General features: G+C 40.4%; 1 protein-coding gene across 6 annotated transcripts in view; it reads left to right on the top strand.

The window, feature by feature from the left end:
* LOC309687839 (leucine-rich repeat and fibronectin type III domain-containing protein 1-like protein) overlaps nt 1-24,930 on the top strand; it is a 423,290-nt gene that overhangs the window by 199,108 nt on the left and 199,252 nt on the right. For 5 of the 6 annotated variants that reach the window (XM_082503062.1, XM_082503061.1, XM_082503063.1 and 2 more), the window contains exon 4: nt 17,477-17,665. The gene's annotated coding sequence lies outside the window, so the exon portion shown is untranslated. Of the gene's footprint in view, nt 1-17,476; nt 17,666-17,962; nt 17,987-24,930 lie in introns of those variants that run through there. The other variant, XM_082503066.1, reaches the window with a different exon arrangement.

Raw genomic sequence — 24,930 nt, forward strand, 5'->3', positions numbered from 1 at the left:
AAAACCACCGCTGATCATAGTTGAGTCAAATCAGCAAGTAATCCCAACAACCCTTAAATTGTCTAAAAACATACAAATAGCCGCTGTGTTAGCCGTTAGAGATTTTTCACTGATTAAATGTCACTTTTAGCTGATTGCATGTCTGTCTTAGCATCTTTTTTCACTGTGCCACTTGTTAAACTCAAGCCATTAAAGTGTTCAATTATTTTTAAACAATGAAGCCATGTACTCGACTGCCTCCTCACATTACAATATAATAGAATAGAATAGAATAGAATAGCCCTTTATTATCATTGTACATGTGCAATTAAATTGTGGGTGCTTCACATCAACTGTGCCACAGTAAAATATAAATAGTTGACAGCAGGAATGAATAGCAAAGAGAAGAATAGAAACAAAAATAAGGCACACATTAGGGAACAAGTTGCAAAGTGCTTTGAATAAGACTAGTAGACACCTTCCACCTTTTTTCTCATCTTATATTGATCTACTAGTGTTTGGTGGGTAGGCTTGCATGTTTTTCCAGGTGGAAAATTAGAAGTTAATTGGTTGCACACAGCTAAACTGCAGTCTCTAGTTTCACAGACATGCCGCATACTGCTACAAACCTTAACCTGATAACCTCATGAACATTGACTTTATAAATAAAACAGGTGAAGCAAAGAAGAGGCCCATGTTTTACGTTGTGCATATAACCCAGTCTACCCAACATTACTGCGCAGCAGCCAGACAGACTGGTGGCAGTAAAATTAGTGGTATTCCATCTCCATCCCACACTTGCTATGGTTACACTGTTAGCTAATATTTCGGGGTCTAATTTCACTAAGCAGCAGACAGACAGACTCTTGGGAATGTAAATTACTGCTTTTCGAATGTTACGCGAGGTAAGACATTTTGATAAATCGACTGAGAGGTTTTATTCAAACGAGGCTGGAGGAGAGAAGACTATGCAGAGTCTACTCATGGACTCATTGGCCATGTTCGCTTATTTAAATTGAGATGTCAAGCATAATTGCTGATCAGAAATTCTCTTTTACTCCGGAGAGAAAAACACAATTTCCCAGCGAACCGGTGGGAGAAAGACGACTTTGATCTCTGACTAGTGGAACAAACTCCCCTGTCTGCACTCAGACTTGTGTTACACCACACTTCATTTTTTTCCGTTCATATATATTTATTCTTTGAGCTCTATAATGATCACTGGCAACAGGACATTTATTTTCTATGCAGGTGCTTCAAGATGAATAAAAGTGTGTTTGATAAATCCATATTCTTTTACCTAAGGACAGAAAAGTTTTAAAAGTAATGAACTCCGCTAGTAAATGGATTCAGTTGAATTACACAGCAAATCTAACCTGAACAACTGTCATGGTTACTTTCACAGCCATGAACCATAACGTAGATGCGGAGTTTAAAAAGGTCCATTTATGATGTATATACTATAGGCAGAGGTTGTTTTATACATCCATCTGGATATAGAGTGCCAAAAAAATCAAAGGTACACTTTGAATACACAGCAGATGTCAATAGTGGAAAAAGTCATGCTGGACATCTCTACATCACTGTCCCTAACGCTGTAAAGTGTTTTGACTAAAACCATTCATGGTGGCTATGCCCCATTTTTTATGTTGCTTCCCGTGAAAACAACCCAAACGTCGGACCCAAGCGGACTGTATGTCCTCCCTGACCAGGGCCTGAGTAACCTTAGCTTATTTCTGTTTGTCCCTGTATGTCACTCCACTGCTTTTCTTTTGTTTATCCTGAACCGGTCACCCCAACCGGTCGCAGCAGATGGCCCCGCCCCTCCCTGAGCCTGGTTCTGCAGGAGGTTTCTTCCTGTTAAAAGGGAGTTTTTCCTTCCCACTGTCACCTAAGTGCTTGCTCATAGGGGGTCATATGATTGTTGGGTTTTTCTCTGTAAGTATTATTGTACGATCTACTGTACAATATAAAGTGCCTTGAGGCGACTGTTGTTGGGATTTGGAGCTGTGTAAATAAAATTGAATTGAATTGAACTGAAAGACAATTTGTGGTGAAGAAAAGCTGTTTTTTTTTTTGTTCTATCATTGGGAGGGTGGAGGGAGGGGGATTGAGTGGGGATGTCCAACTAAAATACACTTACTGAGTCCATTTTCTAAACAAAATTGATATGAATCCAGTAAGTCGTAGTGCCTATGGGGCTTGAATGGTCTAATGCAGACTGATCGCACTGACACTAATAACCCGAAATGTCAACAGTAACTTAATGAAAGGCTACATTATGGTTGTGTCTGGCATCCCAAAGCTTCCTGCACTGGAATCTGTCAATGAAAAAGGGAAACAGGAAGGAAGTGGCTCACCTGGTATGTGATTTCTATAAGAAAAACAAAGCAAAAATCGTTATGTTACCCATCTCCAAAGCACGCGTAGAGCCATTACATAGAAATGTAGAAACCAATCAAAAAGGTAGGAAGTAAAAATATGAAACGCAAGATACAAGAATATGATTAATAAAGAATCAGAGACAAAAACAATAAGTGAGGACATAATGAGATGATGTCATACATATATTTGACATCTGTAATAGTCTGGATATGTATAATAATTGAGCTATTTGTGTATATATTAGAGCCTTTTGTAAACGTTGTAATATATTAATGAGTTCAGTCTGTTACTGTTATTGTCTTGGAGCAACTGTAACCACATCACTTCCTTAGTGATTATTAAAGTATTGATTCTGAAGACGAGTGAAGGAGATGGAGCTGACGTGTCCAGCAAGTTTTGGAAGAGATGTTTGGAAGAGTGATGAAAACAAGAGAAACAACCTGGATGAGAGAAGATGGAAAGGACTGTCCTGTGTGATGAGCGAGAAAGCAAAATCAGAAAAGGAATGAGAAGCATTGTGAGGATGGTGATATGAGTCTTACCCTGATGAAAGCAAAGCAGGAGGAGGACACGAGAGGCTGCTGAGGCTTTGCGGAGCCACATCCTGATCATTATTCTTCGTCTTCTTTTTCTTCTTTGCTAAATCAAATGGTTCATCGTCACATTATGTTTAAGTGAAGAATCCTTCACATCCTTCAGACTCTACTCAGCTGAAAACTCTCAAGTACTGTCTTCACTTTATCTTTCAACTATTCCTTCTGTAATTGAGTGATAACTTTTTTCTCCTCTGTTTAATTTGGCCTCTTCTTTTCCTCACTCTCATTGTTTTGGTTGTTTTCTGGCTGTCCTCTGTCCTCCATCGTGTACACACTGGAGGCAATTCGCTCGTCGTGCATCACTTTGAAGCTGCCAGCTGGTCACTTGTGAGCTTTCCAGGCTCCAGTTGCCTAAGTGACCCTCTAATGTGTTTGTTAGCAGGTCATATGTTAATCAGTGGTATTCACTCATTAGTAGTGTCTTCAGTCGCTCAGCTAAAAGTTTATCGGATGAATCCTTAGCAGCTACTTTCTTCTGCAGTCGCTTGAAGTCATAAAATATCATTTACTTTCTGTGGTCTCTGGTATTCACGGCACTGAGAATCACAGTATCTACATGGCTTTAGAACATAAAGGTAATCTCGGCCACACTGGAAGGCGAGTTAGGGAAGCTCCCTCGACATGGAGGTGACAGATTTTGACAATCTGTCCTGAGGTTGTCTCCAAAATAAAACGCGGCGGCATGTTGACTTTTTAAAATGCACAAATAAACTTTTAAAGACGTCCTACGAAAAGACAATACAGTTATTTTTGATAAACATCTAACCCGTTTTGGTCAGTGCTTAAAGCACTTCTTTTACTCACTACTTACTGAATGCGATGTGGCAACCATCAAGAAAACATCAAGAGCCACAGGACTTCAAACAGTAGTTTGACCTTACAATATAGGGGAACAGTTGACCCCATGGTCACACTGTAAAACAAATAAACAGTTCAAGCAATGACGGACAAGCGACTCATGTGTTCTGCAGTATGAGAGCCGGAGTTCTCCTCTGGAAAGGAAGCTAAAGTAGGGAAAAACATTCTGCAACTTTTTTTAGGTAGTACAAAATATTGCTCCTGATCCCCACACTGAAATAAATGACTGGTGTTGGTCAGTCCTCCAGTCCAGCCGTCCCCAACCTTTCTTGCACCACAGACCGGTTTATGTCTGACAATATTTTCATGGACCGGCCTCTAAGGTGTTGCGGTTAAATACAAAAAAACAAACAAAAAAACCAGTACCGGTAGCAAAAATAAAAGATTTATTCATAACACACTGGAAAAGACCCAGGGAAACCGAGTTAATGATAAAGAGGATAAAAAATAACGATAAAAACCGTTAAAAACCCTGAAAACCATAAATTTCACACCAAGCCTCAACTCTTGCAGCCCGGTACCAAACGACTCATGGACCGGTACTGGTCCGTGGCCCAGGGGTTGGGGACCGCTGCTGCAGTCTGCCCGGGTGTTCTGACCACCACCTGCCTCTGAATTGACATCTCATGTATCCCCACATCAAAGAAATGAAACTTCCCAAAGGATTAAAACAGTGAAAAGTGGAAACCGGTGTTTTTATTTAGGTCAAGGTGCTTGCATTATTGTATTTGTTTTAATTAGTCTTTTATATTAAAAGTGACATTGATGCATCTTTGTGAATTGTGTTGTTTTCACTCCACTACAGCACATTTAGCCCACTTTGTAAAAAGTAAAACTTATACAAAGTATAGCTTTTCCACCTAAAAGGACAAAGATATGATCATTTTGGCCGATATCGTTCAGCCGTACTCCGACATGACTCGAGTCTAAATGGACCCCCGTCCTCAGTGGAACGATCAGTCCATTCTGTGCTATTAAGGCCCTTTTTAAGTCTATCAGATAAAACAGAATTTTAATAATTGTTCAAGATGAGCGAGTGACGGACATCAAAAACAGTTTTAATGTTGATCGTCTGTAAGAGTAAAGTGCACTGATTCCTGCTGGTCCCTGCATGTTCAGTCACAGTGTCAGTGAGTAGGAAGCACCTGCAGTGTGACTCCTCTTTGTGTGAAAGTTGCTGGTAAATATAAATTGTTGTGTAAAATGAAAAGAATATGGAGGAAGTGGTGGTGTTGAAAGCAACAGCGTGCTTGGTTCTTCGGACCGTCGTCCTAATCAGAGGAGCAGGGAGCTCAGGACCGGAGGATTGCATTTTATTTTCTCCCACCCCCCCACCCTCTCGCCTCTCCTTCTCTTTGATAATGGGATTTTTGGCTCTGTGACTAAATCGAGTCAAACTTCAAAAGGGGGCTGCTGCAGCTTAGTGGCTGTGTGTGTGGTTTGGTGGGCAGGATGGTAGCGTGTGGAGGTAAGTTAAGTGTTTTTCACTTTTCAGTTCAAGTGCTGGATTTGCACGAGTTTGTAATTGCACTGCAGAAAGTTTAAGCAGTGACTGACAAACAGCAGTAAAAGTGAATGTGCATCAACTGTCTGGAACCTTTTTTCACAATTTTTTTCTTTCTCATAGCTCATTCAGTGCAACACCTGTTTTCTCTCAAGTCCCCAAATATACTTTGATATACTTTGTGCAATGGTTCTGTGATGCCTTATTGTACAAACGTTTATTCATTTTTGCTTTATTTCTTTTCTTCTTCATTAAGTAAATGGCACGCCACCCTGACTATAATAAAAATCTTTCTCCTAAGATATCTTACTAATGCTGCAGAAGGAAGTCGTATAGTAAAATTATAGAAGAGTAGAGTGTATCATTGTATCATCCTGGGAGTTTATATTCATTTAGTACTGCAAAAATGCATAAACAGCAAATGAATGCAAAGAAAGACTGGCTATAGACTTGAGTTAAAGTACACTGCACTGATGAGACAACAGTGTAAGACGGCAAAATATACACAGGATATTATTGAGGACAACGTGCTCATTCTGAATGATGAAAGCAACTTTTTCTTTAATGTCCCACTCTCTCTTTTTTATCTTTCTTCTCCCTCCATCCTCCCATTTCTTGTCTTTAGTTCCCCCCTTTCTTTCTCTCAAGCCGTAGCCGCGTTTCGAAATGTTCCAGTTTTGCTTCCTGATACATTTTCACGAAAGCTTCAACACAAGTAAACACCCACACACACACACAGACAGGTGTGCGAGCACACGTGGCGCCTTTAGTGACGAGGCAGCTCTAATTGGATTCCATGGTTGCCACGGCAATGAGAATTGATTGGCGACAGGGAGACAGAAGGCCAGAGAGAGGCTGAAAGATGAACACACCACTGTGTGATGACGGGGTCAGAAGCCCTCTTTTCACACGCACGCACACACAAAAGCGCATCCTGACGCACACAAACACAGACAAACCGACACTCTCGCGGGTTACCGGTGCCAGCGATGTTATTCCATTACCACCCACTGCGCCCGTATGGTTATTACGGGCTGTAATCAACTCAACTCACGGTGACGATAAGTGCTTGAGGTCATCTGTGTCGCTGGACACTCACACACATACAAACGCACAAACGTTAGCTCACAGATTATGGTTCCAGTCATTCGATCGATTTATTTTTTTCATCCTCTGTGTCCTTTAAACGTGTATTGATTTTCATATCTGCTCTGATGTAACGACGGCAGAGAAATGTGTAATGTCAAAGCAGTGCAGCGCATCACTTACAAATGTTTATTTTCCCATTAAAAGCCCAATTAAAAGCATTGATTTTTTAGTTAGTGTAAAATTATTAAGATAACGATCAGTTTTGTTCATACAGGAAATGAAAATGTCTTTTTGTCTTAAATAAACATTTACTGTCCTAAATTCAGTTCGGATGGGTCTTAAATCATTGGAGTCACAGCAGAGTGAGAATTTCTAGCACACAGTGTTCCTATAGTTCCTTGCGTTACACATTTAGATCACACAATGCCCCTGCATCTTTAAGGCCGTGCTATTTTAGGAACAAGGCAGACTGATCCATTTTCCAAATCAGAAGGCAATACCAGCAAGGGAGTACTGAATTACCATTAACCTTGTTCCCATAAAGTGATGCATACTTTAACCTGCTGCAATTAGTGAACATAAGGGGACATATATCAAGTGAATAGCTGAAGGTAAAAATGGGCTTATTATTTGTAGCTAATGGCTAAAAAACAGTTACAAAATATGTTTGTGTTCAGTGTGGGAGGGCGGGGCTTGTAATAAACTGGCAGAAACAATGAAAATTATGATAAAGAGGAAGACCTTCCCAGTCAGCCTCATCAGTTTTATGGCAGCGCTTAGGAAAAAGTGTAATGTGATGAAAATCAATGTGTGTTGTGGAAATTTGTCATTGCCATGTACGACTACACAAAAAGTTGTGACTGAACTCATTCGCTGAGTCCTTCAAAAGCATCCTGCCAGAGTCAAGTCCGGCCGTGCTCGTGTAATCGGCAAATGCTGCAAATTATGAGACATGACACATCAAAGGCCCTGAGTGATAGTGGCGAGGTTAATAAGGGGAGAGCACAGCACTTCCCTGTGTGGAGTAAACTGGCAACACCATGATTCAGTTCAAATGAGGTAGAGGCTGCTCACCAAATATTTGGAAATGATTGGTTTATGGGAATGTTGTCTTTTAATTTCTATGAAAATTGAAAAATGACAGTTTAAGAACTAAATACTTGAGAATAATGATTCCTGGTGGATAAAACCAATGTTTCAATTGCTTACAAAGCAGCCTGAGCAGTTTCTTTTTATGTTACTCTGTGTTCCATGTTCAAAGGCAAGTTAGTTGCCCATGAATTCAAAGTGCTGAAGATGCAGTAAACGAGGTGGTGTTAGTCAGTTTGACGATCCACTGCTGATACCCTGATAGTGGGAACCAGAGTTTATAGTCAGTTTGTTGTGTGTCTGTTTATAACTTATATGGACAGAATTCAGGTGCCTAGTTCAGGACTCTTCGCATCTTTGCTTTTTTGGACACTTTGCAGCTAGATTGAGAAATGGCACTTCCAAGTCTGAGCTGGAAAAGGGAGAATTCCCTAAATCGTTATGAAGATGAGTCGTTGCCTCCAATGGCCATAAGTGGCTCTTTCTTTATAAGAACATAACTTTTTGAATCCTTTATGAACATTTTAATAATAAAAAAAAATGCCTAAGAACCATAACTTCCATATGGCTATAGCTTGAAACTGTTTCAGAAATTCAATAGCTCACACAGGTCGCTGTATGTTATGATTATATCACAGCTATGGGGAATGTTGCCCCTCAGCTCTGATATAATCACAACATACTTGTCGTGACCTACTGCTTAGCTGAACTGCTGCACTGTCAGCTCAGAGAGTGTTCTGTCCCATGAATCAGTCATTTACGTTTCCTGCATTGATAAGAAGGCTTAATTATCAATAAGTAAACCCTCAAAACTGCAATAACCGAAATGCAAAACAGACGAGCAGTACAAGATGTGAAATGTTGATTAAATACATAATAAGACAGGAGAAGCCTGCTGTAGGTAGACTAAGACTTCATGTCAAATGTTATTTTAAGAATACGTCTTCCCATCAGATTGGTATATTTAAGGTATACTTTATGATTAGATTATGCTTGTGGCTGTGGACAACAATGCTCAAATGTACCCCAGGGACAGTCTCATAATATCACATCATTTAACACATGGTTCAGATGACCACGCCCCTTCTTTTCTGCCTCCATCAAAATGATTTGTTGACCTTCAGTTACACACACATGGTGTAAAACACAGTTTCTCCACATTGTGAACATGTTTGCAAGAGTCACTGTGTACACGTGAGTATTCACAGTGTAGCTAAAGAGGCTGATATGCAGGCTGAACAAAGCTGCAGTGATACAGAGGAGAGGAGGATGAGCAGGGAGGAGGTAGGGAGGATGAGGAGAGTTTGTCCTTCTCGGCTTATCTCGCCACAGAGCGCTGCACCTGCTGCAGTTGCCAGGTTGCAGAGAGGTTTACAAGCGGCACACAGTTGCCATGTTGGAGTGATTTTTAAGAGGAGGAGGTGAGTGGATTTGGAGGGAGCGCAGTGGAAAGAATCCCACTGCCATGTCAGACTCTTCAGAAGTGAAGTGGCTCACTTTGATGTGGGGCAGAAGTTGCCAGGTCGGTAAGTGTTTTAAGCTGGTGAAAGTGGGGAAACATGTGGAGGCAGCTGTTGCCAGGATGGTTAACAGGTACAAAGGTTAATGGAGAACAGGGACAGTTGCCATGTTGGTCTCATTTTGTTAAGGGAGTGAGGTGGACAGGGTAATTTTGGAGATATCGACTTGTTTAAAGCACACTGTGCCTTGACAGGACTGAGAGTTTGCAAAGAAAGCACTGAAAATGTTTGAGTTTCATAGTAGCAAAGGTAAGTGAGGGGGCTTTTCAGAGGCCTAGACTGGGGTGTCTTCATCGCAATGTCAGTTTCATTTGATGACAAGACAGATGACCTGAAGAAAATGACTCCCCTGGTCTTATTATGCATTATCATCAGTCTATAACAGCTATGTGTGCACAGCTGTTAAAATGTTACTTTTGGCCTTGGGCCCAGTTTGCACACTTTGGGAATCTTGGTATTGAAGAATGGCTCGAGTTGTGTGATCTGTAGCCAGATAATAGTCTAAATAAAAACACACAGGGTCTCTACCTGCTCTCCACTGGATTTTAATCTCTTTGGGTTAAAGGTGCGTACATGTCTGTGAGTTACCATGCACACAGATAAAGGGAGGTGTGCACACTTTCTCCAATGTTGTGTTTAAATAATAGCATTTCTACATTTCTAAAAATGCTTTATTTTTCCAATTACTGTGTGACACATAAATAACTCGGCGATGTCATCAACTGCTTCTCCAGTGAGTCTCTTAACCTGCAAATGACTTCACAGTGTTTTACTCATTTTTTAATTTTGTTTTCTTCTATCTAGATATTAAATATTATATATTAAAAATGAAATGGTGATGTCTGCAGATACGAGCTGCAAGGCCAGAAACCTGCATAAGTATAATCATCAGTTTGCCCCTCACAGACAGTCACGTTCCACGCAGTCCTGGTCACATGACCTCACTTGTGCTCATAGAAGTTTATTATGATGGCCTCCAGTTTTTTGCGTATTGTACAACATACCCAGGAGAGCGATGCCTTCAGTGCATTTTTAAAAAACGTAAGGTCTTTCAGGCTTTGCACAACCTGCTCTGTCTGTTATTGGCTAACAAGGGCCACGTCAGGCAGGAAAACCAGGGCACTGTTGACATGGATTTGTAACATTATTGATGATTTTCTTTGATGAGGTGTAACAGCTCAAAAGAATAAAGAAGACAAGTAGAGCCCTGTCAGGTATTAGAAGGAGATTGTATGATTGTGGAGTTGATCATTAATTCAGCTCTACTAATGTGTGGTGCATTTGACACTTCAAGTACTTGAAACTGAGTCATTACATTCACAGAAAGTAGTAAGGACTGTGCTGCCAGTTTGCTTTAGCTTGATAATTTTATACAAAGCCAAATGAGGCCAGAGCATCTAAGGAAGCCAATGTTAGCCCGTTCACCACTAATGATATATCCAGTCTTTGAATTAGTGGATCTACATATCCACTCATCTGTTATCAGTCTCAATTTCACATTAATGTCTCCAAGTGAACCTAGTCTGCTTGTTTCCTATCCTCAGTATGCTCCAACATCAGCGTTCATACAATCGTGATTCAAACAGCTTCTTTATAGAAAATATTTATCAAATTTAATAAGAAAAACAGTGCTCTGTTTTTATTCGTGCTCTGCCATTATTTGCAGAGCTCATGAATAAAACATAGAAACCATGTGAAATGTTTAAACAAATGAAAATTGATGTCAGAAACATGCCTCAAATTTAAGGCAACAAAAGTGAGAGGTGCTTGAAAAAACAGCTGAAAGAACATTTTGCAATTAATTAGATGAATTAGGAACATGTCAATAATAAGACTGTGTCTAAGAGCATGTTACAGAGGAAATCTTTACAGAGTATCACCAATCTGCAAAAACATAGAATTATCAAAAGTTTCCAAGAACGTGGAAAAGTCTTTAAGGCCAAAATCAAAAACTGATCGCCAAACCCTCAGACAGCGCTTTAATTCTGTGATGGACATCAGTGCATGGTCTCTTCCAGGGATCACTGTGAACATAAATGCAGGTCAAAGGTCTGTGATGCAAAGGAAAACATGATCCAGAAACGCTGCCATCTTCTCTGGACCAAAGCTCATTGGAAAAGTGGAAAACCATCAAATTCAAAATTATTTATCCAGTTTAATAAAATGTTTCATTGCATTCAACTTTTTTGGAGTTGGGTTGTACTAAACAAATTCAAAGACTCAAATAATGAGGTCAGTGCATGTAATGTATCTGTAAGCCAAAAGCTCAGGCATCAGAGTTCTTTAAACATGTGGTTATCGATGGGTTTTCTACTCTTTGATTGGTCCAATCACCTGCTGCTTGAATCTTCTGTTTGTGACACCAGCCTGGTGAAATCTAGCTTAAAGGGAGGGAGAGGAGAGATGATGCTTGTTTCAGACAGAGGGGTTGATATGTCAGATAAGGGTCGAGGTAAAAAAAGATAAGGAAAAGTTACTCTAGTAGAGTCCAAATACATATAAAGAGAGAAGGAAATGAACAGAAAAATTTCGGACTAAAGGGGGGACAGCCTCGGGTACTGCATTCATCAGTTTCACTGATGCAATGAGAAGTTGCCAGGTTAGATTGATGGAAGGATTTTTAAGCTCAAAGTGAGACGTGGAGAATTGGAGGGGGTATCCGACACGCAGGAGGGTTATTTGGCTCAGGGAGGCATTTGATGATTCAGTGACAGGGAGAAAGTTCAAGCTGAGGACATGTTTTGTCACTCTGACACGAAGCAGGTCATCAGCGTGTCAGAGCAGCGGCACCAGGCAACCACGACGGGGCTGGATGATACACGTGAAACACAGCTGCAACTCTGCAGTGATTTCATGTTCAGCAACATTCATTTTGATTGACCTTTCCACAACTTTGTAGTGCATGGTTATTTTATAATGCATCTTAGCTGTGGAATGATGAGATCTGATTCAATCAATTTTAATCAAATTGAATGTTTCTCTTCAATCAGTAAGAGAAAGACAAATGCTGGAGATGAGCCAAAGTTAAATCAGGCCTATTTGTGTTGTGTTCACTAAAAATGTTGCTGGCTGATTAGGATGTAGTGATGACCCTTTGTAATGTCAAATGGCTTTAAATACTGTTTTCATGCTTCTTTTGTGTGACAGTTGTGCCCGACCACCACAAGCCATTTGGCTGATACCACACAAAGGAAGCAAAGAGGTTGATGTCTGTGTTTCTGCTTTAATGAAAACCTCAGAGGTTTTTTTATTTTGCTTGTGAAGCGGTAGTAGATTTGCCAGGTCTGATTTCTGTAGCTTATGACCCTGAACAATATTTTGAGCAGCGGTATTAGAGGGACTGAATCGTTATTTGGCTTGAGTCTGTACACTGAGAGAGACTTTTGTTGCCAGATTGACTGCCTGTTTGAAGCAGTATGATGCTATACTTTGGGTGTTGATGATAGTGCTGCAAGGACTGTTTTTGATGCATGGTGGCAGAGGAGGGGTTTTATTAATGTAGTGTGAAGTTGCCAGGTTGGAGAAACAGATGGAGCCATCAGGTAGAGCGGGGAGTTTGTTTATTTTCGAGATGGCAGAGCGCGTTAAGGTTGTCAGGATAAAGCGAGGTGTGTGAGGTGAAGTAAAAGCTTCTTTCTCTTTGGCCATTCAGATGCTATCAGCTTCAAAAGGAGGTTGTCTCCTCCAGGAACACGATGACTCTTCAGAAGTGAAGCTTGGAGTCAGTTTGTTGTAAGTTTGACCTCAAATATATTTGGAGCCATTTCAGGAAAAAAAGGTGAAAAAAAGGCTCATAAGAGAGAAGCTGTTTAGAGTGGGATAAGTCACCAGGTTTCACAGATCTGAATTTACATTAAAGAAAATTGGGAATTGGTTTTTAGGAATGCCATATGTTGAAAAGTAAGTTAGACTGTTGAAAGTGAGAAAATGACGACTTTATCCTGAATTAAGGTACCTGCACTATTTTAAGATTAGGTTGGATCAATACTGTTAAAGATGGTCAGAGATATGACAATCAATAGACATGTTTGTATCTCTCTGATCAATTTAAGTTATTTTGTTGTGAAGTATTCTGTCATTCATAGCACGTTCAACAGTAAATTAGTATAAACTCACAGCAACTAGAAGTGAGCTTTGTGATCAGAGCTCCGCTGGCCTGACAGGGAAACGAGAGTGAACACCAGCAGAAAGCAATTTCTTTTCATTGTCGCTGGGAAAACGGCTGGCTGAGCCAAACACTGCACAACATCTCGTGCACTTAAGACTTCAGGGCAGAATAGACCAGTTGTTCATAAAAGACAGCTCCTGTCACAAATATTGGAAAATGCCCGCCTTCAGAACACTTACCAGAACCAAGCAGTGCTTTCCACAGGCATGTATTGTTTGGTTCAGATTCAGATTCAGATTCATGAAATAAAGAGCAGAGAGCATCAGTGATGAATGCCAGTGGATAAGATATAATGCCCCATCCCCAGGAAACATCCACAGTTGAAGGCAGGCTTTCTGTGCTGCTCTAAATTTACTATATTTGTCTTTTTACATTTACTGAAACTTCATCTTCTCTCAGTTGAACCTTTAAATATCCGTACAGTGACAGTCCATCTCGGATGAGGCCTAAGGCTGGGTCTTGTTTTAGCCACATGGTACATCACCATTTTTTTTAAATCTGAAGACGTTATAAATCAAGTTGAGTCATATACATTTTGGCATTGCGCATTTCCATGATGATGTTCCAAACATGAAATATTTCCTTTCATTTCTTACAATCAGGTAACTGATGCCACTGCATTTTCTTTTTCTCCTGTGGTGTACAGTTTTCTTTTTGATGTTGTTGTTGTTTTAGGTAAGTTCATCCCTGCATATCACCTTGACTTGTTGTGTAACAAAGATCAATTATATTATTATTTAAAAAGATCCAAATCATGTCAAAAGTCGCCTTAAAGTGCTTTATATTGTAAGTTAAAGACCCTACAAGGAGATGAAGCTGACAACTGAGACCAAAAGCTGATTTTTTTTGTTTCTGTAGGAAGTAACAGCATGTGACATCCTGTTTTCTACTTCTAGAATATTTCTGATAAGTCAAAAACACCTAACAATTATGCAAATGCTGAAAATTATTAGAAAAAACAATCCTTGTTTTGGCTTTGAGTTTTAGACGGTATTCTTCCTTTAATAACTACAAAGTCCTCAGGGTGGGGAAAAGGAGGACAGTGGACAAAGAAGAGTAGCTGCCAAAGTGGGGTGATTCGAGTCGGGGCAGCAGGAAGATGGCTCCCAGCATTATTTCTACAGAAGCGCTGACAGTTCCCAACCAGAAAATGTTCTTAGAAACCTAGACCTTTTCCTGCAGTCACTTATTTAGTCTTTTCCACTTCAGTCTCAGTGGATCTTTGTGGAAACATAAGTGGGCCAAATGAAATGCACAAACTTTCTGAAAGAAAAAGAGCTGTACTTAGTGAACAGGCTACACACTGGGGCTGGGAATCAAAAAATGCTTCCAGCTGAGAAGCATCTGCAAATCTGCCCAATCCACTGGAATTGTATCATTTATTGTCAGTGCCAGCTTCTTTCTGACAGTTTGTTTTTGGTCTTTTGATTTCTAACTGTTCCTCTTTGCTACAGTATACTGTGTTCAAAGGTTTGTTTGGTCAGTGTGTCAATGCTGAAAAGCTGTGAAGGTCCACTTCATCCACACGTAAAATCAATCAGCATCAATAAGGGGAGCAAATACATAGAACCAGGTCAAGTACATTCAAATTCATATATATTCCTACAATGGAGAGGTGAGAAAAGGTGAGACAGATTTACCTTACAAGTGCCTGTTTGGATTTGGCATTTTATAAATAAAATTACACAGAATTGAAGAATTATCCCGCTTGGCTTTATTTGGGCCTCTGTGCTTTACCATAAGAGGTAATACTCTTAAACAGTCGGGCCGTTACCGGTCTGTGAGTCATTTGGTACCGGGCCGCAAGAGTTGAGGCTCGGGTGTGAAATTTATGGTTTTTATCGTTATTTTTTTTTAAAACTTTTTTTCGTTAACTCGGTGTCCCTGGGTCTTTTCTCGTGTGTTATGAATAACTCTTCTTTTTTTGGTACCACTACTGGTTTTGTTTTGTTGTATTTATCCAGGACACCTTAAAGGCCGATCTGTGAAAATATTGTCGAATATAGACCGTGTCCGTGGCGCAACAAAGGTTGGGGACAACTGGATGATCCAAGTAGCCTTGAAATACAAAAAAAAAAAAAAGATTTGGAGCAATCAAAGAAACTTTTGTCCTGCAGTACTACCAACTGTCCACTATTGGCTGGCACGATCTAACAATATTTTGCTTGCCCGAGTAGTCGGTCACGTGACTGAAAACTATAGATTCCCAAAATACAACTGAACAGCATGAATGATAAGATCCAATCACACATGGCCTCATAGCTAAAACCCACAAACTGTTGCTTTGTATGTTTTGGTGATAGTATTTGTGTCCTGAGCAGTTTTTAAATCTAAATCTTGTTGGGTTACATGTGTAGTAACCTGTCAAAATCTTTGACCGTGTGCGTCTCTGAGTTTTATGTTGTCTTCTCTCTCCAGTCATTGTCTTTCACAGCTCACTGAGCTCAGCATATTGTTTAGCGGTGCATACTGCCATCTGGTGGTGTTTTCATGCAGTGTACAAAAAACATGACATCGATACAGAATCTGTTTAAAGAAGGAGCATCTGTTTCACTGCCATGGCCGTGATCACATTAAGACAGTGACAAAGCCTGAAGCCTGAGAAGAACAGCTGATGATTTTTAAAACTTGCTTGAGGCAGCCACAGTAGCCACACTATGCTTACTGTATAAAACATGGTAGCTGTGTCATCAAACGTGTGCCTTTGTTTTCATTTAAGTCAAACCCTGTGATAGAAAACAGAGCCAAACTCAGTATCATCATGTTGCCTCTAAAACATGATATTCCCCTTAGAAAATCTTGATTGTTTCCGGATTTAAGGTTTAATCAGACCACTGATTGGTAAAAGATGATTTCCTTCTGTGCTGCTGATTGCATAAACAACAATGAAAGTAAATGTGTGAAGCAGAGAACCTGTTTTTTCTTCTTTGCTCCGTTTTTTTTATGTGGTTTGGAGAAAATAACTCAGACAGGAGCCATCTGTTGGTAATTGTGTCTTTAAAGTGTCTCAGAATAATAACATGTAACTCTTGGGACACATTACAGTGCTTACATGTATAGCACAAAGCAGCTAAGAGTAAAGGTTAAAGGGAACTGATCACCTTCTCAAATGTAAACATTAATATGATGGTCCAGATAAGTGGAGTCACACAGTTGATGTTGCTGAACCCGTGGTTAATCTTATACAGAAAGTGTATAAACCAGTGAAAATCTTTGATATCTTTTTATGAGCATGGAGATTTCCCATCTGTAGATGTTGACCAGTTAAGCTGTGGTTGGATAATCCTGCCTTTATAAAGCCATTACTGGGGCAAATATATAAAAACTGGGATATATCCACGCTCAAACCCTTTAGTGGAACATAATAATGGAGACACGAGTCACCATTTTTAGCTGATATGCCATATGAACAGTGACATGCAACAGTTTTTACAAAATGTAGCCACGCCCATGACTCGTTTGATGTGGTGCTAATTTTTTTCGAGCCAAATTTGATTACAAGTTCAGAAAATCCAAACGTAATTGTGCCATCGCCATTAGGGTTGACCGAGTCCATGGTTCTGCAAATGTGTACGCAGGCAGTCCGTCCCTCCTGCTGTCAAATAATTCTAAGCGAGCCTGAAAGAGTACTGATAACTGATAACACTTTTCTCCTTAAACAATCAGCACAACTGTGAGACCAGTAACTTCTTGGTTGAATCAGAGGATAACGGCTAAACCGACTGAACCAACTGAACCTGAGAGTGCAGCCCTAATGATCAGACATGTTTGGTACATCAGGTGGTGGGGATGTCCCCAGATGTTTAAATCAGTATTAAATATGCCACAGCAGTTTTGGGGGATTCTCAGCTGGCACGAGGTTCAATTTTAAGTAGTTTTGAATACAAACAAATGTTGAACACTAAATGAAATTGTATATAATATGCAGAGTCAATGCTGGGGTCAGATTTGGTAATGCTATTAGCCTTCAACCATAAGTCTTTCTTGTGAGTGAGTCAGACCCTGTCATTGGCTAAGGCTTTGGCAGACCACCTTAGCATGATGCTGACACTGGGTTTCATTACTTTTAGAAGTTAGATGATGAAAGACATCTTTCCAAAACATGACTTGTTTGTAGCCGAAGTGAAATGTTTGTAATTGAGCACTGACTGATTAATAAGCAGTCAAAATGAGCTCCATCACTGTGTCACTGATAAGATAAGAAGCCCAATGGCACCAGCCACCTCCTGTTCCACCCTCCATCTGTTCAACTTTTAACTTCTTCTCTCCTTCTGATCTTTCTGTGCAGGCAAACTTGGCAGACTTTGACGGGCAGGTGACTGAGCCAATGATAGACTTACAGGACTTTTAACGAGCGCCTGCTGGGTCCTCCAGTCCGATTTACGAGGGCGTGTGCACCACACGGATGAGCCCGTGAACCCGGATGAGCACCATCGCTGCGATAAACCCTGTAAGAAGAGGACGGCCCCCCTCCCTGGTAAAGAGTTAAGCTGCTGCTCAGTGTGACACTGCTGGCACTGACTGTGGTTGCCTTTAATTTAGTTTACATAATTACATTTAACTCTATTGTCTTAAAGTAATCCAGTCATATGAAACTGACAGCTACTCTACATCAGCACACACCTACAGGAAAAACACTCAGTTATATAAACTCTGTCCTTTTTTCCGACGACATGGAATGAAATGGTATGAAAACACGACCTACATGGTTTTGAATGAGGGTGGACATTTAAAATTCAGGACAGTGAGACGTTTCTGGAGGAGAGGCAGGCTGCAGATTTACATTATCTATAAAAATGTAAGTATTCCAACTTTTTTTCTTCTCATGCAGCTTTCTTTGTGATTAAAAAGAAGGACAGCTTTGTGTTTATTTCAGTCCCAGGTCAGAATCTCTGTATTCTCCTCAATAAATTCATGCATTCTCAGAATTTGTACACAGCAAAATCTCCAGTGTTAAATTAACACTGGAGAGTGTCTATATGGGTCCACACCTCTGAGTGTTAAATACAACACTGTTGAGTGTTAAATTAACACTTTTGACAGTGTTATATGTTTAAAAGTAACCTAGTCAGTTTTGAAGATTAACAATGGCTAACACTGAGCAGTGCTGATTTTCTAACACTGGAAAATAACTCAAAATGTTAGAAATATTAGAAATTAGAAATAACACAAAAATGACCTCATATTGAACACCTCGGAGACGAAGGAAATGATAGTAGATTTGCAATGATTCAGGCCTCCCCGCCATCCTGTGAAAGTGGGGTGGACAAAGAGGTAGTAACAAAATATAAATATCTAGGCTTACACCTAGATAGCAAACTAGATTGGTCCTCAATACAGACAAGCTATGCTAAAAGGGGCACAGTTAGGTCAAGTTTATTTATATAGCACATTTCCAAACAGTCCACAGCTCCACAAAGTGCTTAACAATGCAAAATGCCTCTAAAGCAAATAAATGTAAAACAATGATGCAGTAAAATATAGAAAAAAATAAATAAGTCAATAAAAACAACTAAAAGAACAACTAAGGCTGTTAAAACCAAAATGTTAATGTTAAGTGTGTTGAATGCCAGACCATAAAAATGTGTCTTCAGTAACGATTTAAAATGTGTTTGTGCAGATGCAATATTTAGGGGAAGACTATTCCAAAGTCTGGGACCTGCCACAGAGAAGGCTCTGTCGCCACATGGAATGGATAACATTAGTTTTGAACTGGACCTCGTGGTTTTCTCTGGAGCACAAATAAATAGGAGCTCTGACCAGTAAGAAGGAGCTCAGCTGTTAAGTGCCTTTAAAACAAAAAGTAAGAGTTTAAATTGGATCCTGTAAGTTGCTTCTTTTTGTTAAGAAAACTGAGATTTCTTGTGCTGTTCTATGCTGCAGTCTGCTGGGGAGGAAGAATCAGAAACAAGGATGCAAGGAGACTGAACAAACTAGTGAGGAAAGCTGGCTCTGTAACTGGAGCCTGACTGGACACACTGGGGGAGGTGGCTGAAAGATGCACAATAAAGATGTTGGAAGCCATCCGGAACAGCTTTGGTGACCTACTTTATAACATCCTTACAGAACAAAAAAACAAAAAACCTACCTCTCCATTGCATAATGCAGAGATACAGAAAATCATTCGCACCCACAGCCATCAGGCTTTTCAAGTCTCATTCAAATAGCAGGTGAGCTAAGTCAGACATGAATTTCTCTCTGGGATCAATGAAGTTATTCTTATTCATATTTACATTGACAAACAGTGCAGTCCCTCCACATTTCTGTGAATCGGAAAACTCCTGAAACCAGGTGCAGTGTGAGTGTCTCTGACTATCGCCTCCAGAGCAATAATGATAATGAGGACGAGCTTTGTGAATTCATTAAAATTGAACCATGTGAGCAGAGCTGATGTTAACGCTCTCTGCACGTTAGCAACGTAAAATACTGGAGTGAGAGACTCAGTGATCCGTACTGTAGAAGCTGTACTGGAAGCAAAAGGTGCTCAACATGATGGCAATGAAACTGGCTGCATTTAAACCCTGCAAACCATCAGATTTTTTAAAGAACTCAGAACTTGATGGGCTTCACGCTCACACCTCCTACTGAGTTGCTGAGCAGTTTGCTTCTTTTGGATGTTGCAGAAAATCTGTTGGAAATATGTGATTGTGTCTGAGAGTCTAGTGTTTGTGGACATATGTTGTGTGTTAGGAATAAGAAACTACGATACTGGCATTTAAGCTGGAACTGTACTAATAACTCATATCTGCTTGTGGAAGAAAGAATAGCCCACAGAGAATAATAAAGAATAAAGTTATGGCTTGCTGGAGAGTTTAACTCTGAGACTGCTGTAGTAAAGCGTCTTCTATCCACTGCTACATTTGCATATTTCACTTTGTCGTATTCTAAAAATAATGGAGCCGAGCGTTGTTACTGATTTCAGTGCTGCAGAAGTCATTTGTTCACTTATTGTGTGCAGTTATTTTTGTGTTATTCCAATAAGGATTGATTTTAACTATGAAATGAAATGATAACAGGAGTTGCAAAGTCGTGCAATATTAACAGGATGAAAGGTTGAGTTACCGTTGCCGCTCTCGCTGTTTCCTTTTCAGCTGAAGTTTCTACCCACTAGAGAATGTGAAAATCAATGAAACGGTGCAGACACAAACCCGCTGTATGTTACCTTGACATCAAACATGACATCAGACAGTTTACTCCACTGGGTTAAAAAAGGAGGTAGATAAATGAGTTTTATGCACCGGATGACAGTCCTGCTTTCCTGCAAGATGCATTTAAAACGGTTTAAAAGACTCAAAAAAATAATCCAGTTCTTTTTTTAAAAGCAGAAAACAAGATTTAAAAGTCATTTTTAAAGGTTAACGCTCATCAATCTGTGGCAAGTTGCAATGAGTTCAGCAGCCCGAGGGTGACCGCACTGAAGGGAATTACACAAACTGGTAATAGAAGAAAACATTACAAAGAGTTCGCAATTAAAGTGCGTGTGTGTTTGTGCGAGAGCGTGGTGCAGAGAAACACTGACTTAGGGTAATGCAGCCTTAATAGCCACATTAGTTTCTTGCTCCGGCTGAATCGTTTGAAGCAACTTGGACAAGCAAATAGGTCCATTAGGTAGCTATAGATCTCATAACACACGCTGAAATGGGCCCCTGAGTACAGCAAACCTGCATTCACCTGCACACTTCACTTCTTCTGTTCTCACAAAATGCAAGATGCACAACAATGTGCAGATGCAGTTTGTCTCTCTGATTAATTAACACACACAAACACGCACACAGAGTCGCATCTTTTTTCCCACTGCCACTCCGCGTGTCATTGAAGGCTTTTCTATCACAACTAATTTGCTGCTGCCGCATTCACTGCTGCAGTGACAGGACTTTCCTAATGAGACAGAGTGCTCACAGTAATGGCAGGTGTGGACCTTGAATCAGAATTACAGTAATGAGATGAGCAGGCCTAATGGTCACAAGCAGAATAATAAGAAGTACAGACACAGGATGAGAGCAGCAATAATGAGAGTGAAGGCTGTGAGACGAGTCGGGAAAACAACAGAGCCACGGCAGGAGAAGGTGGCTGCTGTTGTTTTTGGGGACGTCATCTCAAGATTTTACACATCTGAAGGTTTCTTTACTGAATATTCAGCTCTGTCTGATTAAGTAACGTGAAAAAAAAGTTTTGAAGTTTAAGTTTAGTCATGAAAGCGTGGCCTACATACTGAAGAGGCTTCCCTCTCCACCTCTCACTTGTTTGTGCTGTTGAGTTCTGCTGTGTGACAAGATAACGGACTCATAAATAGTCATCATTAGCAGTGAAGCTTCCGTGTTTGAGCTGATACCTGCAGAGCAGTTTGCGCTCAGTTACCATGTGAATGCAACAGTTTGGCATTAGTGTGACAGCAAAAGTTTTTCTTAAATCATTACTATAGTTATTTCCCACCATTATGCAAATTCCCCTCGGTGCTGGAATGAGCTGCAGACTGCAGAATCCCTCATTAGCTTCATATGCTAGTCTCATCACGTGCTGTCTGACTAAACAGGTTTGTGAATGCGTGTTGCTGGTTACACATCCCTGAGGTTGTGGTCTTAATGGTCCAGTGTGTGGAAATGGGGCAGTGGCATTTAACTCGTTTTCGTTTATGGGCAGATGTATCCCAGTTTGGGCTCGGAACAGGAAACTCAACAATCTTTTGCCATTTTCAGTGCAAAATTTTAGCATTCTGTGCAACCCAATATTACAGCAAAGCATATAATAGACCCACTGGTCCATCATGTGGGTGTCATGCTTTACCTCCCATAAGCGTGAAATGTTTAAGTTGCAGCAGAGAGCTACAGTGAATTAAAACCAACAAGTCGTTATTGACCCTTTATGCCAGGTAAGGTTAAGCTAGATTGCTGATCTGTATTGGGGAATGTTTCTTTGAAAGCTAAGGAGCTTGGAAAGAAAAGCGTCTGGACTTCTTTAAGTTGCTTGAAGACGTTTCACCTCTCATCCGAGAAGCTTCTTCAGTTCTAAGGTCAAATGGTGGAGAGTCCCAGATTTAAACCCAGTGGGAGTTTCCCCCCAAAAGAGGGACAAAAGCTGGCTTTCTTTGAAAGCCCATTGCTGTTTTTATGTTGGCTTTGAATTATCGCCCTCTGCTGGTACTGCAAGGCACTTCAAGCCTAGGAGAGACTTCCACAAGATGGACCAGCAGGTCTGTTACGCGCTTTGCTGTGATACTGGGTTGACCTGCAATGTCCGCAACTGTTCGCCATGGTCAGGTGTTAACTTTGTCTAATCCCTTTGTGGTATGACAAACCTTCAGGGGTTACATAAAGTAAAAGTCCAACCATTATACTGTTGTTTTATTCAGTTTTCACATACATCTGCGAGCCCAGGCTCAGAAATGAAAAACTGTAAAATCAAGAAAGCCCTAAATTTTCCATGTCGTGTAGAAGAATGGGGACTCGTCATGCTAGAATCCCACCAGAAGAAAATTTAAAGCTTTTAAACAGGTGCTAGAAATGTTTTATTTCAGCCTAAACTCGATCTTCTCCTAAACCAACCAACAGTTCGACTAAAGAGCACTGGTTTAAAAATACAGACTTTAAGAAAAAAGTGAGCAAAAAATGGTAAAGCTGAGTAAATGAGAATGAAACAAAGGCTACAGTGGCAATAACAACATTTGTTTGAACTTCCTGCCTTTAAAGATGCTGTTTAATGGTTTTAAAGGCCACTGTAGGTCACAACGTGTACTCAGCAGTGTCATCTGCACAATGTCACAAAAGTTTACACATTGCCCTTATTAATATTATTAACATGTAAGATTTATGAAGCTGTGCACAAGTTATAACATATTAATATTAAAAATGCATTAATGGAGGCGTAAGCGTGTTGACAAAGAGAAATACAATGAGTATGACAACAGAGCCTTGACATTTGTAAATGGCCTGCATTTCTAGTCCCTAAGGACCCCAAAGCGCTTCACACTACATTCAGTCATTCACCCATTCACACACACATTCACACACTGGCGATGGCAAGCTACATTGTAGCCACAGCTGCCCTGGGGCGCACTGACAGAGGCGTTTTCTGATGCGTCACAAAGGCTCAAAGATCAGAGAATTGTGTTTGAGACGAGAGGTTGTTCGTTTCTGCTAGTCATTACCATTGCTTGAGCCCAAGACCAAACTCTTGAACCTGCTCGGTGGCCAACAGGCTGCACTGCGGTTTTAGAGGAAGTCCTACAGATACGACTGTTTCATGGACAATTTAAATGGAACAGAGAAAAAGTAAAGTTGTTGAGATTTGTTTGCCCAAACTAGCATTTCTTGCTGATATGTTGGTTGCTATTAATTAAGCACTTGTATGATGTGTTGGTGTTGTCTGCACACCACACCAGGACAGTCATTAGGAAACCCACCAATTCGACCTGCGACTCAGACAGAGGTTGCAGTTTGAAATGCCCTCGCAGCAGAAAGAGCAGCTTTGGGAGTTTGGCTGTAATGGGCCTGTAACTACCACGGCCACAATTGCAATGATAAAGTGGTCACACTCAAACTTGAGGCTACTGCAGTCTCCGTAGAGCTGAAATTACTGAGGTCTGGTTATACAAGATTCATATCCCAATATACTTAATGATGATGCATGATATAAATCTCAGTATCCTCTGTGAAAAGAAAAGTTCAGAGGCTGCTGCGTCAGTTTTACGAAACATAGTTAAACCGTTGTCCATCTTTCTTTGTGCAGTTTAAAATGATTCCAGGTTCATAATTATGAGAACTGCTTCACTGGGTCAACTGTTTTCACTCATCTGGGGATATCTCAGCTTCTTTGCTGTGGAGTTGGATGCGGTTCTGGTCAAACGTCATCGTTTTCCATACATTGTCGTTATCACACCGCGGCCTGCGTATCACATTCATACATAAACAGTAATGGATGTGTCTGGAGTAATGTGGGGTTCATGTTGACCAAGAGTGCTTCGACTATAGCGATCTACCAATGAATAAAAAGCTGGTACTGCCTGCCGTGTTACGGACACAAACTGCAGCACGATGGATTTCAGGCAGATATCCTTCAATTAGGTGGAGGCCATGCAATAATTATATTCACATCTTCACTCCTTTACCTGTTAAGGAAGTGAAGCTTTTATACTCCAGACTCAGTTATATTAAAAAAATGCCATCTTATCAAACTCAGAATGAGTGATGAGAGAAGAGTGGAGAGCTACAAACGTGCAAAATTGTTAATATTTAAATGTTTTGATCATAATTCAGTACTGAAGCACAACCAGTTATCAAAAGTCACGCCGTGCTTCCTTTGAATGCTGAATATTTCTTTGCAGTGATAAGCTTTTTTTAGCCTCCGTCCCCTCAGCTTTTCTATAAAATAATGCAAACAATTTATTTTATAGAAACTTTTAGTACATCACTGCTGCATCAAGGTACCTAAAGTCCAGCCATTCAGATGCTGTAAATATAAAGAAGACTGGGAAAAGGGCTGTCCGCTCCCTGGAGCTGTCTGGCCAAAGCTCCATGAATACTGAGCTTGCGAAGAGTTTCAGGCAAATGCCATAAATATACCCATAAATGTAAACATACTGTTGCTGCTGTTGAACTTTGAAAACACTTTTGGAAGCAGAATAGCTCTTAATGTGTGTGGCGCTCCCTCTTCCCTTCGCTGTAAACTCAAGGTCAACAGACATATTACAGTCCTGACAGGAGCGGTGGACTCAGCCAAGGGACCGAGGACACATCCGGCTGCCGA

The sequence above is a fragment of the Aulonocara stuartgranti genome, assembly GCF_965226115.1.
Source record: "Aulonocara stuartgranti genome assembly, chromosome: 14".
NCBI classification, from domain to species: Eukaryota; Metazoa; Chordata; class Actinopteri; order Cichliformes; family Cichlidae; genus Aulonocara; species Aulonocara stuartgranti.